This window comes from Lacerta agilis, chromosome 14 (genome assembly GCF_009819535.1).
Source record: "Lacerta agilis isolate rLacAgi1 chromosome 14, rLacAgi1.pri, whole genome shotgun sequence".
Taxonomy (NCBI): domain Eukaryota; kingdom Metazoa; phylum Chordata; class Lepidosauria; order Squamata; family Lacertidae; genus Lacerta; species Lacerta agilis.
In genome coordinates, this window is record NC_046325.1 from 28500951 (window position 1) to 28513473 (window position 12523).

General features: G+C 43.1%; 1 protein-coding gene across 2 annotated transcripts in view; it reads left to right on the top strand.

The window, feature by feature from the left end:
- The first annotated feature begins 5449 nt into the window (after nucleotides 1-5449).
- The window catches only part of JUP (junction plakoglobin), a 58375-nt gene continuing 51301 nt past the window's right edge, over nucleotides 5450-12523 (top strand). The window contains exon 1 of one of the 2 annotated variants that reach the window (XM_033171101.1): nucleotides 5450-5570. The gene's annotated coding sequence lies outside the window, so the exon portion shown is untranslated. The remainder of the gene's footprint in view (nucleotides 5571-12523) is intronic. The other variant, XM_033171102.1, reaches the window with a different exon arrangement.

The window sequence follows — 12523 nt, forward strand, 5'->3', positions numbered from 1 at the left end:
TTTTGAAGAAAGTAAGGAAAGGCCTTTGGAGATGTTACGCTATTGGTGTTGGTAGGTGTTGTCAGGTGTATATATATATGATCAACCACTACAGTAGCTATTAGCAGCAGTTATAATTATTGTGGTGCATGGGAGAGCATTATATTACATAGCAAGGGATTCAATGTTTTACCACCGCAGGTGTTAACTTCTGTAAGGTTCATTATCACTGGTTGGTATATCAACCCTGTCAGCTGGAATTGCAGTTCTCCTGATTTACTATTCTGGAAGTACTCCATTTTACTGTGAATATAAAAAAATGGACGTTTATTGACTTTCTAATTCCACTGGTGGTATTTGACCGTGTATATGGGGACTTATATCATGAAATGAACTTAAGACACAGGAAAAAAAATTGGTCATAGACATTAGAAATTATGCCTGAGATGAAGTTGGTAAGAACCCTGCCTTTTTGCAGGGTTTATCTGATATTATCCCAAAACTGAATTTATACCTGAAGAGAGCTTGTTAAAATAAGGTAGACTTTTATTTGCAGCAGAATCCAACTAAATCAGAACATTTGGTATGTAAGTAAATTTCATTTCTTTATTATTTTGGGACAGAAGGTCACCAAAATTGTGTACAATAAGCTCAAATCTTAATCAAAGTCTTAATCAAAATCTTAATCAAGTTCAAATCTTAATCAAGGAACCAACAATATATAGCCAACACCAAACATAAGGTCTCAGTTTTCATTAAAAACTGTAGGAAAACAAGTCTTTACAACCCATCAGGAAGGGGGACAGTGAAGGAGCCAAACTGATATCAAGGAAGTATACTCCAGAGCTTGGCTTCTACTATGGTGAAACACCTATCCCACATGCTGACAAGCAGGACCTCAGAAAAAAGCAGAATGCAGAACAAAGCTGTCACTCAAAGAATTTAACAGATAGGCAAGTTGTCTTTTGGGTATTCTGAACCCAAGCCATTCCATTTAGAGCTTTAAAGATCACAACCAGCACTTTGAATTGAACTCAGAATACTGTATAATCGGAAGCACAAAATTTAATTAAGCAAATTATAGATGCTCAAAATAACTGGGCTCTGATGCAGTCTTGTAATAGTCTAACCGGGATGCAATCGAAACATTCGTATGTGACAGTGGTCAGATCTGCCTTCTTCCTGAGCAGCTGCAGTTCATGCACCAGGCACAGTTGGGCAAAAGCATTCCTGGTTAGGAAAGCCAGTTCCAGGAGGGTCCCAAACTGCACACCTGATCCTTCAGAAGGGGTGCTATTCCATCCAGATCAGGGGAAATAACCTTCTCAGTATCAGAGTTCTTATTGAGCAAAAGCACCTTGTTTTGTCTGAAACAAGATCCACATCCAAGCCAACCAAACCAGTGTTCAGACAGCAGATTTGGGCAGCACTTTTTTTCCCTGAGGGTGCTCCAGAGTATGCAGTCCCGGCACTGATTTCCCCCAATGTTAAAAGTGTGACATTCACTGTAACAACTTCATGGTGAGTACCCCTTAAATTTCACCCCTTAAAGCACTTGGTTTGGGTATCATACTGCTGTCAGATCATTATAGATGATATCTCTTGGTGATTTCATTTAGAACAAGAGTGGGAAACAACCTGTCCAGATGCTGTTGGACTCCACCGTCCATCAACCCCAGCCAGCATGGACAGTGGTTAGGGATAATGGGAGTTGTAGTCCAACATATCTACACCTTAGGTGTGTCACAATAATATATGTTAAAAATTGACCTGATCCCCAAACACATCTCTGAACTAAAGATAGCTCAGAGTCCTCAAAAACATGAAGACTACTGATGTAACTGTAAAGTTATCTCTCGCTTGGATTACTGCAATGCGCTCTATGTGGGGCTACCTTTGAAGGTGACCTGGAAACTATAATTAATCCAGAATGCGGCAGCTAGACTGGCGACTGGGAGCAGCCACCGAGACCACATAACACCGGTCTTGAAAGACCTACATTGGCTCCCAGTATGTTTCCGAGCACAATTCAAAGTGTTGGTGCTGACCTTTAAAGCCCTAAACGGCCTCGGTCCAGTATACCTGAAGGAGCATCTCTACCCCCAGCGTCCTGCCCGGACACTGAGGTCCAGCGCTGAGGGCCTTCTGGCAGTTCCCTCGCTGCGAGAAGCCAAGTTACAGGGAACCAGGCAGAGGGCCTTCTTGGTAGTGGCACCCGCCCTGTGGAACGCCCTCCCACCAGATGTCAAAGAGAAAAACAACTACCAGACTTTTAGAAGACATCTGAAAGCAGCCCTGTTTAGGGAAGCTTTTAATATTTAATAGATTATTGTATTTTAACATTCTGTTGGAAGCCGCCCAGAGTGACTGGGGAAACCCAGCCAGATGGGCAGGGTATAAATAATTATTTCTAGAATAATTCTAGAACCTAACTTTCAGACCAGATCAGACCCAGCAAAATACAGTGCCATAGCCTCAATCCAAAAAGGTGATCCGGAAAGATATATCATTGGTCAATGCCACCAAATGCCATTGAGAGGCTCAGCAGAAATAATAGGTTTGCTGTCATTGTATCCCAAGCATCAAGAATATCATTTTCAGTTCCCAAATCAGGTCAGAACTCCGGCTAGAATGGGTTAAGATTATCTGCATCATTTGGTTACACCTGGAGCTGGGTAGCCAACACACACTCAGAAACTTTGCCTCAAATGGGGGAATGGAAACTGGAAACTGGCTGAACTATCCAAAGTGTAGAGATCCAGAAGTGCTTGCGTTTGTTGTTGTTGTTTAAAAAAAACCAATTTTACTACTCCTTCATTCAGATTGTATGTGCCCTCACAAAGGGAGGTATTTAATATCACTTCCTTTACCCATCTAGCCACCCCCCCCCCCGTTAGCTTTTAAGTAGCAAGGGTTAAGAATGTATGTGGTCAGCCTCAAAGTGAAACTGTAAAGCACTGTAATTCCATGGATTAAAAGATCAACATTTAAAAGGTTTTTGTGGATTGTGGTTCCAATTTACAATTTAAAGAACATAGCACAGTTCACTGTTTTATGCCAGTGAAATCCCCATTGCTTAAATAAGAGGGACCATAGCATTGCATATGCTTTGCAGGCAGAAGATCCTACATTCAGTTCATTGCATCTCCAGTTAGCAGATGGGGGTGTGTGTGTTGCAAAATGGAGCAATATGTGATTCTGTAGTGTATCCCTTTGTCTCCCATGTGGGCACCCATACAATTTCATCTGTATTCTAGGGTTTTTTAAAATCCTTGGGAAGTCCAAACCTCCCCACACTGGAAAACCTGTTTTTAAAGAAAGAAAGGTCTGGGACAACACTGGGATAGGAAGGACATCACGTGGATGCCGTTACAATACTGTAGAGCTGGTAAAGAGCAAAACCACATTTTGCTCTGAGATGGCCAAGCCCATGAAGGGAAATATCTGTGACCCTGGAGAAGTGCGACCAGAATAGACAATGCTAGGCTAGATAGAAAGTCTGATCTGGCAGCTTCCTAATGAAATGATCTAAATTCCAGATCAGAAATAATACAATGACACACCCCTCCAAAGTTCCCTATCTAAAATCTATCTGAACAGCCCATTTCTTTCCAAATCTGTTTTCCTCCCTGTGAAAACCTTTGTTCGATCACCGTTGGAAGCCATAGCGGTAAAGAAAAATATGATAGAAGGTTGGTCAATTTATAGAAATTTATTAAAACAAGAGGGACAGTTTAAGTTAAAAGAATTTAAGGATTTATCAGGAATACAATGGATACAATATCATCATTTGAATGAAGTATTTAAGAAAGATATGAAACAAGGGTTTGGGGAACAAATATCACAACTGGAGAGAGATCTGTTGGAATGTAGTGTTAAAGTGCTGTCTAAAATGTATAAGATATTATTGGATTGGGAGACAAAGGATGAGCAAGTAAAATCTTCAGTGATACATTGGGCAATAGATATTCGTTATAATACAGATATGGAAGAGTGGCAACGATTGTGAAATACGGATATAAAATTTACAGCATGCTATGGTTTAAGAGAAAACTATATGAAAATGTTATATAGACGGTATCTAACACCGAGTAAACTAGCAAAAATGTATAAATCAAAACTGAGTAAGTGTTGGATATGCAAAGAGAAAGAAGGTACTTACTATCATATGTGGTAGTCTTGCAGAAAGGTTAAAGCTTACTGGGAAATGATATATAATGAATTTAAAAAGTTGTTTAAAATAACATTTGTAAAAAACAAACAAACCCAGCAGCTTTCTTTTTGGGAATTATAGGGGTAGAAGTAGAACTACCTAAACAGTATCAAAATTTATTTATGTATGTGACTACAGCCCCAAGAATGTCATTTGCCCCAAAATGGAAACAAGTAGTAGTCCCAACCAAAGAAGGATGGATACAAAAATTTATCAGCTATGCTGCAATGGCAAAACTTATTGGAAGAATAAGAAATCAAGATAACAAACATTTTTATAAAATGATGGAAAAAGTTTATTGAATATATGCAAATAAATTGTAAACAGATAAGGACATTGGCAGGATTATTGTAATAACCTGCAGTTTCATAAGAGTAAATAACTGAAGTAGATGAATAAAAGAATAAGTTAATTTAGAATATGCAGGAAATGATAAAAGGAACTGCAGAAAGAGGGAGTTTTGAAATGTTAAAATGACTGAAAAACTATTGAAATGTATATAACAGAAAATCATATTATTATTTTTTGAAAAACACCTTTGTTCAATAGTAGCCTCCCCAAATTATTCTACAACTAATCATAAATTCTCAGTCCACAGGTTTCCCCTCAAAACTTCCCTGCCAGCCCAGGTAGCTTCCCACACAACTCCCCCCACCCCACCTGCAATCTTCACAAAACAATTTCCTTCAATTTACCCATTTCTTCTTGTACATAAAACCACCTACCCCCCAAAAAAACTCCGCTTCCCAGTTTCCTCTCACGACTTTTCCCTCCCAGCAGAAAACCTTTTTGACGAATCCTCTCCCCCTTTTTCTCCACACAAACTACCCCTGAAAGGCTCCCAGTTGTATCCCCCTCCCAACTCATTATCACTTTCTTTGACCACCTCCCCTCACAATACGGCTTTTAAAGCGCCCCCTCCCCCAAAATACTCCTCCAACGGCTGAAAACTGAACGCTCCCCCACACTCGTTTCGCCTCACAAAATTCCCCATCCCTCCGCCGACAGTTACTTAACCCCGCCCCCTTCCCGAGCCTGGCCCCGCCCACACCTGCCCGGCTCCGCGCGCCCGCCCTTCCAGACTCCACCCTTTCCCTCCCTCCCCCGCGTGCCGTCGCCACCTTCCCTTCGCCTCCAATCAAGGCGTTAAAACACGGAGCCCAGGGCGTGGCGGGCGGGAGAAGAGGCCTCTCCACCCCCCCGCCTCGCCAGCGCCGCGGCCAATGAGGGTCTCGGGGGGCGTGGCCTGTGTCCATGGGGATCGGGGCTGGGCTCCGGCAAGGTCTCTGTTCACCCCTATTGTTCGCTGGAGCGAGTCACTCGGCGCGGGGTGGAGCGGAGCGAGAGGCGAGCAGGGCGGTGGCGACGGGGCCGGCAGGTGGGTCATCGGAGGGGTGGGGTGGGGGGTGCGCGTGGGCCGGGTCCCTGGAGGAAAGGGGGGGGGCTCCCTAGGTGGGCTCCCGAGGAGCCGCTGGCGGGAGGCGGCGGCCCTTGGCGGGGAAAGCGGGTGGGTTTCCTCTTCAGGTTAGAGGGGGCAGAGAAGGTCGGAGGGGAGTTGCTAGGGAGGAAACTACAAGTGCAAAGTAAGAACCGAGGAGGGACTTGCATTGGAGGCAGTGTGGAGGGATTTGGGGCCGGGGTGCGTGTGTGAGTAAAGCCCGTGACCCGAAACTTATCTCTCCCTCCCAGGAGCAAGGCTGGCGGGCAAAGGTTAAGCCTTGTGGTGTTTTTCGGGTGGGAACAAGGGAGCCAACCTCCAGTGAGTCACAGAAGGGTCTTAACGAGGACAGGGAGTGCCCAGGCGTGGGTGGGCGAAAAGGTCCCGGGGGTGGGAGGGGGTCGTATGTTGGGGCTGGGGACAGGCAAGAAAGCGCTAGCGCCTTAAGGGCATCTAAGGCGTGTGCCTTCTCAGGAGGAGTGGGGGGTTGTGGGACTGTGTGTATCTGTGGGGTTGTTTTGTTGTAGAGCCCCCCCATTGGATTAGAAGGTGGCGAGCTGGATAGGGAGGGGCTGTCTTCATGGCCCCCTGTGGGGCTGTGCTGGACGGTTTTGCACTTCCAGGGGTTATGGGGCTGGTGGGTGCAACTGACTGGATCCAAAGTGGGTCTGAAGGCGGGGGTCAGATGGTGGTGGGTTCATGCAGTGTGAGGACGGGGGTGGGCGGGCAGCAAAAGGTTGTGAGTTGGAACAGATCAGGAGGAGACAGGCAGCTGGAAATTAGCAGTGGTGGCGAAGCAGTGAGCCCATGTAGGCTGCTAAGCATAGTGAGGGATGGGAAAGGGATCGTCCTTGAGGCTGGGGTTATGGGTCAGTGGGGGAGAGATTCAAGGACTAGAGAGAAAGGCTAACAGGGAGGATCTCTGTTATGGCTAGGGATGTGGGGTCGGGATGGATGTCCACTTCGGGAAGTGTTTCCTGATGTTGAGAAGGGCAAACCATTATAGATTGTGGATTCGGGGAGTTTCGTCTGGCGGGAAAGGGATGGCAGTAGATGGCTAAACTAATTGGGACAGGGAATCACAAGAGGATCCTTTAGTTTGGAGTTGTGCTTGTTTCTCTTTGGAGGTTGGTGCCTTTGGAAGTGTCATGGGTTTTTGTCTCCAGAATAATGAGGAATGGTGGCAGTATGAGTGAAAGCAAATATTCTTGTTTACATGGGATGAGGGAAGATCATGTTTGTGGCAAGTTGTGTGAATTTTATAGGAAAGTTGGGGTTGTGGTCTTTGACTTGGAAATCTGCAAGAATCTGCTTTCCTTAAATTGTGCACTAGATTGAAAGTCAAGGTGTAAATACTCCATGTCCCTGTATGTGACAGTTCGGTAGCATTCTTCTATTTCGTGGTGAAGGGAGTGAAGCTTGTCTGTACCACCTGCCTGTGTCCAGCTGAAAAGTGTGTTCCGTTAAAAGTCTTGTGTGACTTAACAATATTCGTATGTGAATAAGGAGTGGCAGTCTCCTTGGTACATTTATGATTTTAAAGAGCATTTGTGGTGTTTGTGTCATGTATTCCCCTGTTGTATGTTGCAGTTTCGTAATGCCTCTCCCAGACACGCCCTTTGATCAGTGTTGTCCCAGAAGCAAATTACTCACCATCCCTCAGCCATTTTAATAGAATTCTTTTGAAGAAAGAAGCAATTCTATACTCTCATTCCCTATAAAGTGCAAGTAATTAAAGGAATTAATATGATGGCCATTGTGATTTCAGGCATATTTGGGATAACTGAATGTCTGTTTCTTTGTGGAACTGCTCACAGAAAACAGCAAAAATGCCTTTCCTAATTGTCTTGGCCAAATCAAAATAATCAGATTATTCTTCCTCTTTATGGCAAGTAGGTACAGAGATGTGAAGACCCTCTCCTCCTTTCAAAGACTCTTCCCTACCTCACCAAATTTCAGTGTGACCTTAGCTTACTGTGGAGAGACCAACAATATGTCAATTGATTTCTGTTGACTTCCAGGAAGTAATTTTGATGATCTTTGAAGGGCCTCTTAGAGTGCCTTTAAATGTGCTCTGCAGTTAACTGTTTTGATTTGAATATCAACTGTTTCTGCATTAATATGGATGTAAGTAATGAGCTCTCCTTACAAATTATCTAGTTTCCCTTAATGTGGAACAAAGCTAAAGTTACTTTATATAGGGTAATCGGCTGATGGAAAGGGGAAACTGGATTTTTACCAAAATTGGCACCCTTAAACAAATGTTCCCAGCACTGGGCGCTTTGGAAAACTGTGTTATTTAAGAGACTAGTGATCACAAAATTGTGTGAGAATCTCAGTGAGATGAGCAAATCTGGTTTATTAGCTGTCAGAATTCCCAACTGGGAGGGGCTGGCAATGTGTGGTGCTGGTGTGCAATCATTGTGCTTCTCTCTCAAGCAAGTTTGGAAAGAAAAATGGACTTCACTGTAGCTGTGGAATTGCTATTAGTTACAGGAGGATGTATATTCTTGCGTGAACCTGACTCTCCCCATTCCCACCATTTATTGGGCACTCTATTAAAAAAAAGAAAACCTTCTGTAGCTGAAGGAGTGTTGCCTATTGCTAGGCCTATTGCTTAAACCATTAGTGTCTTGACAGGTTTGCTTTCTGACGTAGCTGTGCTATTATTGTTTTAAAAGACCCAGAATGCCAGACATTTTGCTGCTTTGTCTGTATGCTGAGTGAGTCATGTGGGAACCTTGGTGTGTTTCACAAGAAGCTGGGCGGTGTTCTGGTAGAGGGAAACTGGAAACCAAGAAGCCACTGAGGAGCCTGTCTTGTTTGCGTATCCTGTCTCTCCCATTTCCCCCCACTCATACTCAGCTGTCTTCTTACCAACTTATATAATGGACAGATTGTGTGTATGAGCAAACAGGAACAACACTCTTCTGATTAGAGAAAAGGAAGTGGGCACTTGCAGCTAAGATTTCATTTTCGTGGGTTTGTGGTGGAGCTTCTGTATGACCTTGGAATAAGCAGCTGTACTTAACTGTGCATGCTAGGAAGATTATATATTACTTTCAGTGTGCAAGGAGCTGGTATTGTGCATTAAAGAGAGACCCCATGTTCTATGGATGGGAAAAATAATTATGACACCCTAACCAGATTTGTGTGAACTTTGGTTTTGTAAGCCATCTTTGAATTCTTCTTATTCATGTTGGACTTGGATACTGGGAGCTGGACTAGAATTCCTGGAGCTGATATGATCCTGTGAATAGGATGTAGTTGGTTAGTACCTGGGAGATGAAGGTTCACATTTCACCTCTGCTTTGAAGTTATCCAGTACCTCTGGACCAGCTGCATGTCCTCTCACTTCTGTAATCAGAAAATGGGGTTGTTACATTTTTTCTTGTCCTCACTTAGCAGATAAGTGCTCTATAGATGATTAACAACAATGATAGTGGCACAAGTACTAAACCATAACACCCCAACTTTTGTATTTCTAATCACCTGGTTTTTAGATATGTAGTTCTTATGTATATTCCGCTGAAATCCGGCACCCTTCCAAGGAAGTGTGCTTGTAGCATTTCCCCTCTACGAGGGCTTGGAATTTGAAACAAAATGTGCAAATCTCAGGGTGTTCCATACTGGAGCTGTTACGATATGTGTTGCCGCAATGGTGGCTAAGCGTGCTTCTCTAGACACCGCCTCTCCTGCTTTGTACATGGCTCCCTGGGAGATTTGAGCAGAGGAGCCTATAATGTGGTTCTTGGATTCTGATTGTTATCTGAATGCCTGCATTCATAAGCCAACAAGAAGCTTGCTTTTGAGCTCTGGCAGTGTGCACACATCTTCTGGTGATATTTGTTTTAAACTTTCCTGATGCTCTGACATTTGGAAAGTTGTGTTCTCTCCCCCCCCCCCATCCACCCCAATTTCCTTGGACATGTAAAGTTTTTAGATGTCCTCAGCCTGAAGGAAACTGCTGAATTTGAGTTGGGGATTCTTTTATATGCTGCTGCCTTTTAGTCCTGGCAGAGGGTGAGGCGAAGGGTGTTCTAATTGCATTAGCCAAATGATTCGCTTAATTAATCAGGCTTGCAGCACAGATGAAAGGATAAGACTGGGAGTTGCCTGGGAAAGGAAAAGCTGCTCATAATAAGGTGCCAGAGAGAGAGAGAGAGATCCAATCTGCGTGGAAGATCACTTTAATAAAACGAATGCAGGCATGTATGTGCAAGTACTACTATGTGCCTCCTCAAAGAGCCAAGCAGGTCTTAAATTTGACTCCCAAGATCAAGCCAAACCAGTATCCAAGAATCTTCGCCAGCATTTAAGTTCTGCATATAGATTTTTGTAATGGTCTTTACAGCTATGGCTCTCAAAAACTTTAGGGTGTGGCCAAAAGGTCATGTAAGTTATTCCCACTGTCCCTCTGCTTCCCCACTTAATGTTTTCTATAGTGCCATATAACTATGTTTTTAGCTTGAATGCTTCCTACTCCCTGTTAGGGTAATGCTGGAAGATGAAGTCTTAAGTTTGCTAAACGATGATTGTAGTGAAAATGTGGGGGAATCTGGACAGAATATGACTGCTTTTACTGCAAATACACACCATTTAAAACACACATGCACACACCAGTAGACCAGCTTCCTTTCCAAGGACCTCAGGGTGGTTATTATGGTTTATATTATTGGGCTCATCATAGATGCGGCTTGTTCAAATAAAGATTTCTGTATTTTAAGAATGTATTAAAGTACTTTTTGTATTGATGGACATGCCTCTTTGTGCTTCTCATTTGCCACCAGAAAACAGCCCAAAGTGGGTAGAAATGGTCTAGTTAGCTGGGCTAAGTCTGCAATCCAAAACTGATCTGCCGCACAAGTGAGGACTTGGTTGTGGTGGTCTCCCTCTGCCCAGGTCAAAACAGCTCCACCAGCCTTTGCCTGTGGATTGATACTGGCATCACTTCCCCGGAGCTCCTCATTGTGTCTTCCAAAAGGGTGGACAGAAGTACCACTGGTGGCTTTTCAGAGCCCTCAAATGGGGCATTTGAGTAGGGGCTGAGCTGGCTCGGACTCAGCTGCCATCATTTGAGGGCATCAGGTCCAATCGCTATGGCTGCTCCAAGACGGCATAGCACAGACTATGGCATGTGTGGCGAGACTCTGGATGCGGTGATGACCACGCCACCCTACCACACTCCGCCGGTGCGCAGCTAGGATTAGGATTGCTCCTGCCCATTGCACATTATGCTCATGGTAACGTAGTTGTGTTACTTCATTCCTGTGAGCTGTTTATACCAGAAATGCTTGGCCTGTGTGCACATTTAATGGAAATAAATAATGGCCAATCAGTTAAACTATGCTTAAAACACACATTTTGCGCTTTCCTGAGAAGGCTATTGAAAGTGCACCTGGCTTGGCCTCAAACTGATCAGGGTGACTTACATGTGCTGGATGAAATGGGAATCGTATAGGTTTGAGTTCAAGTGCTTTGTTTCCTGAGGTGTGGCCCTCCTAGAACAAGTCATACCTGATTTCTTCCTTGGAGGGGAAAATAAGTGTCACATAACATTCTTTATGTTATTCCAAAACAATTGGGAGATGCTAGGAATTTGTCCTAATTGCTTCAGCTTTCAGGTTCTTCATTGGTGAGTTAGCTGGGTCATCTGGCATAGTAGTCTGTAGGGATAGGGAACTATGTACCTGAAGCATCCTAGCAAACTCCTTAAAATGATAGTTGATGCTATTTGGAAGCTCTGCCCGATGCTATGCTGTACTGTTTGCATTGGAATCACAGCAGTAAAATTGGTTCACCTGAAGTTTTCGCGACTGCAATGACACATGCGTGTTTGCATCTTGAATGCGAGTTGAGCATCTTGAATGGAAACACATAAATTTGCAAGTCAGTGCATGAACAACATGGCAAACTTATGTGGAATCATTACATAGCATTTCAGAGTTGATAAGCAGAATGTCAGGATAGCCTTTCCTAATTGTTGCAGCTAATTTTGTGAATGGTTATACTCATGGTAACTTTAATTGTTTTATACCGTATAGCCATTCTGTCTCTTAATTAAGATAGAATTCCTTATGCAGTCACATGAATCATGTTCTCTTTCTACCTTACTGAATGGTGAGCACTTTCAGGAATTTTTTGTTGTTTCCTTTGCAAAAGGCCCATACCCAATATTTTCCGGGGTACGTACATTGGAATTGGGTATCATGACAAAGACCTTGAGACACATACAAGAAAACTGTAGAGCTGGGATACCTGTAACACATAAAATAGATGCATTGAGGCGGTCAGCATTTCAGAGTTGTCTCCAATAATTTGGTTTCACTTTCTGTTAAGACTTTGCACAAGACATTGGTAAAAATATAATGTTTGAACAATGGGAAAAAATTATGGCAAAAGGATATGAAATTCACCTTGTGCTATAAATTAAAAGAAAATTTTCTTAAGATCCAACATAGATGGTATTTAACACCAGACAAAATTGCAAAAATGAATAAAAATTGTAGTAATATTTGTTGGAGATGCAACTTGACAACAGGCACTCTATTCCACATTTGGTGGAATTGCACAGAGATCAAACAGTTTTGGGAAATAGTTTATAACAAAATGAAAAAAATGTTTAGATATTCGTTCAAAAAAAAAAAAAAAAACACCAGAGGGTTTTCTACTAGGTATTGTGCCTGAAAATTTAAAAGAAGAGGATAAGGTGCTTTACTTACAGTGGCTGCGAGGTTACTCATTGCTAAAAACTGGAAAAGTGTTGTGTCTCCGACAAAAACAAATTAGCTTACCAAACTAATAGAATATCAAAATGTGAGCAAGACAATGGGGGATATTGGAGTGGTACCAAAAGATAAGATAGAGAAGGAATGGAGGGCCTTCAAGGGATA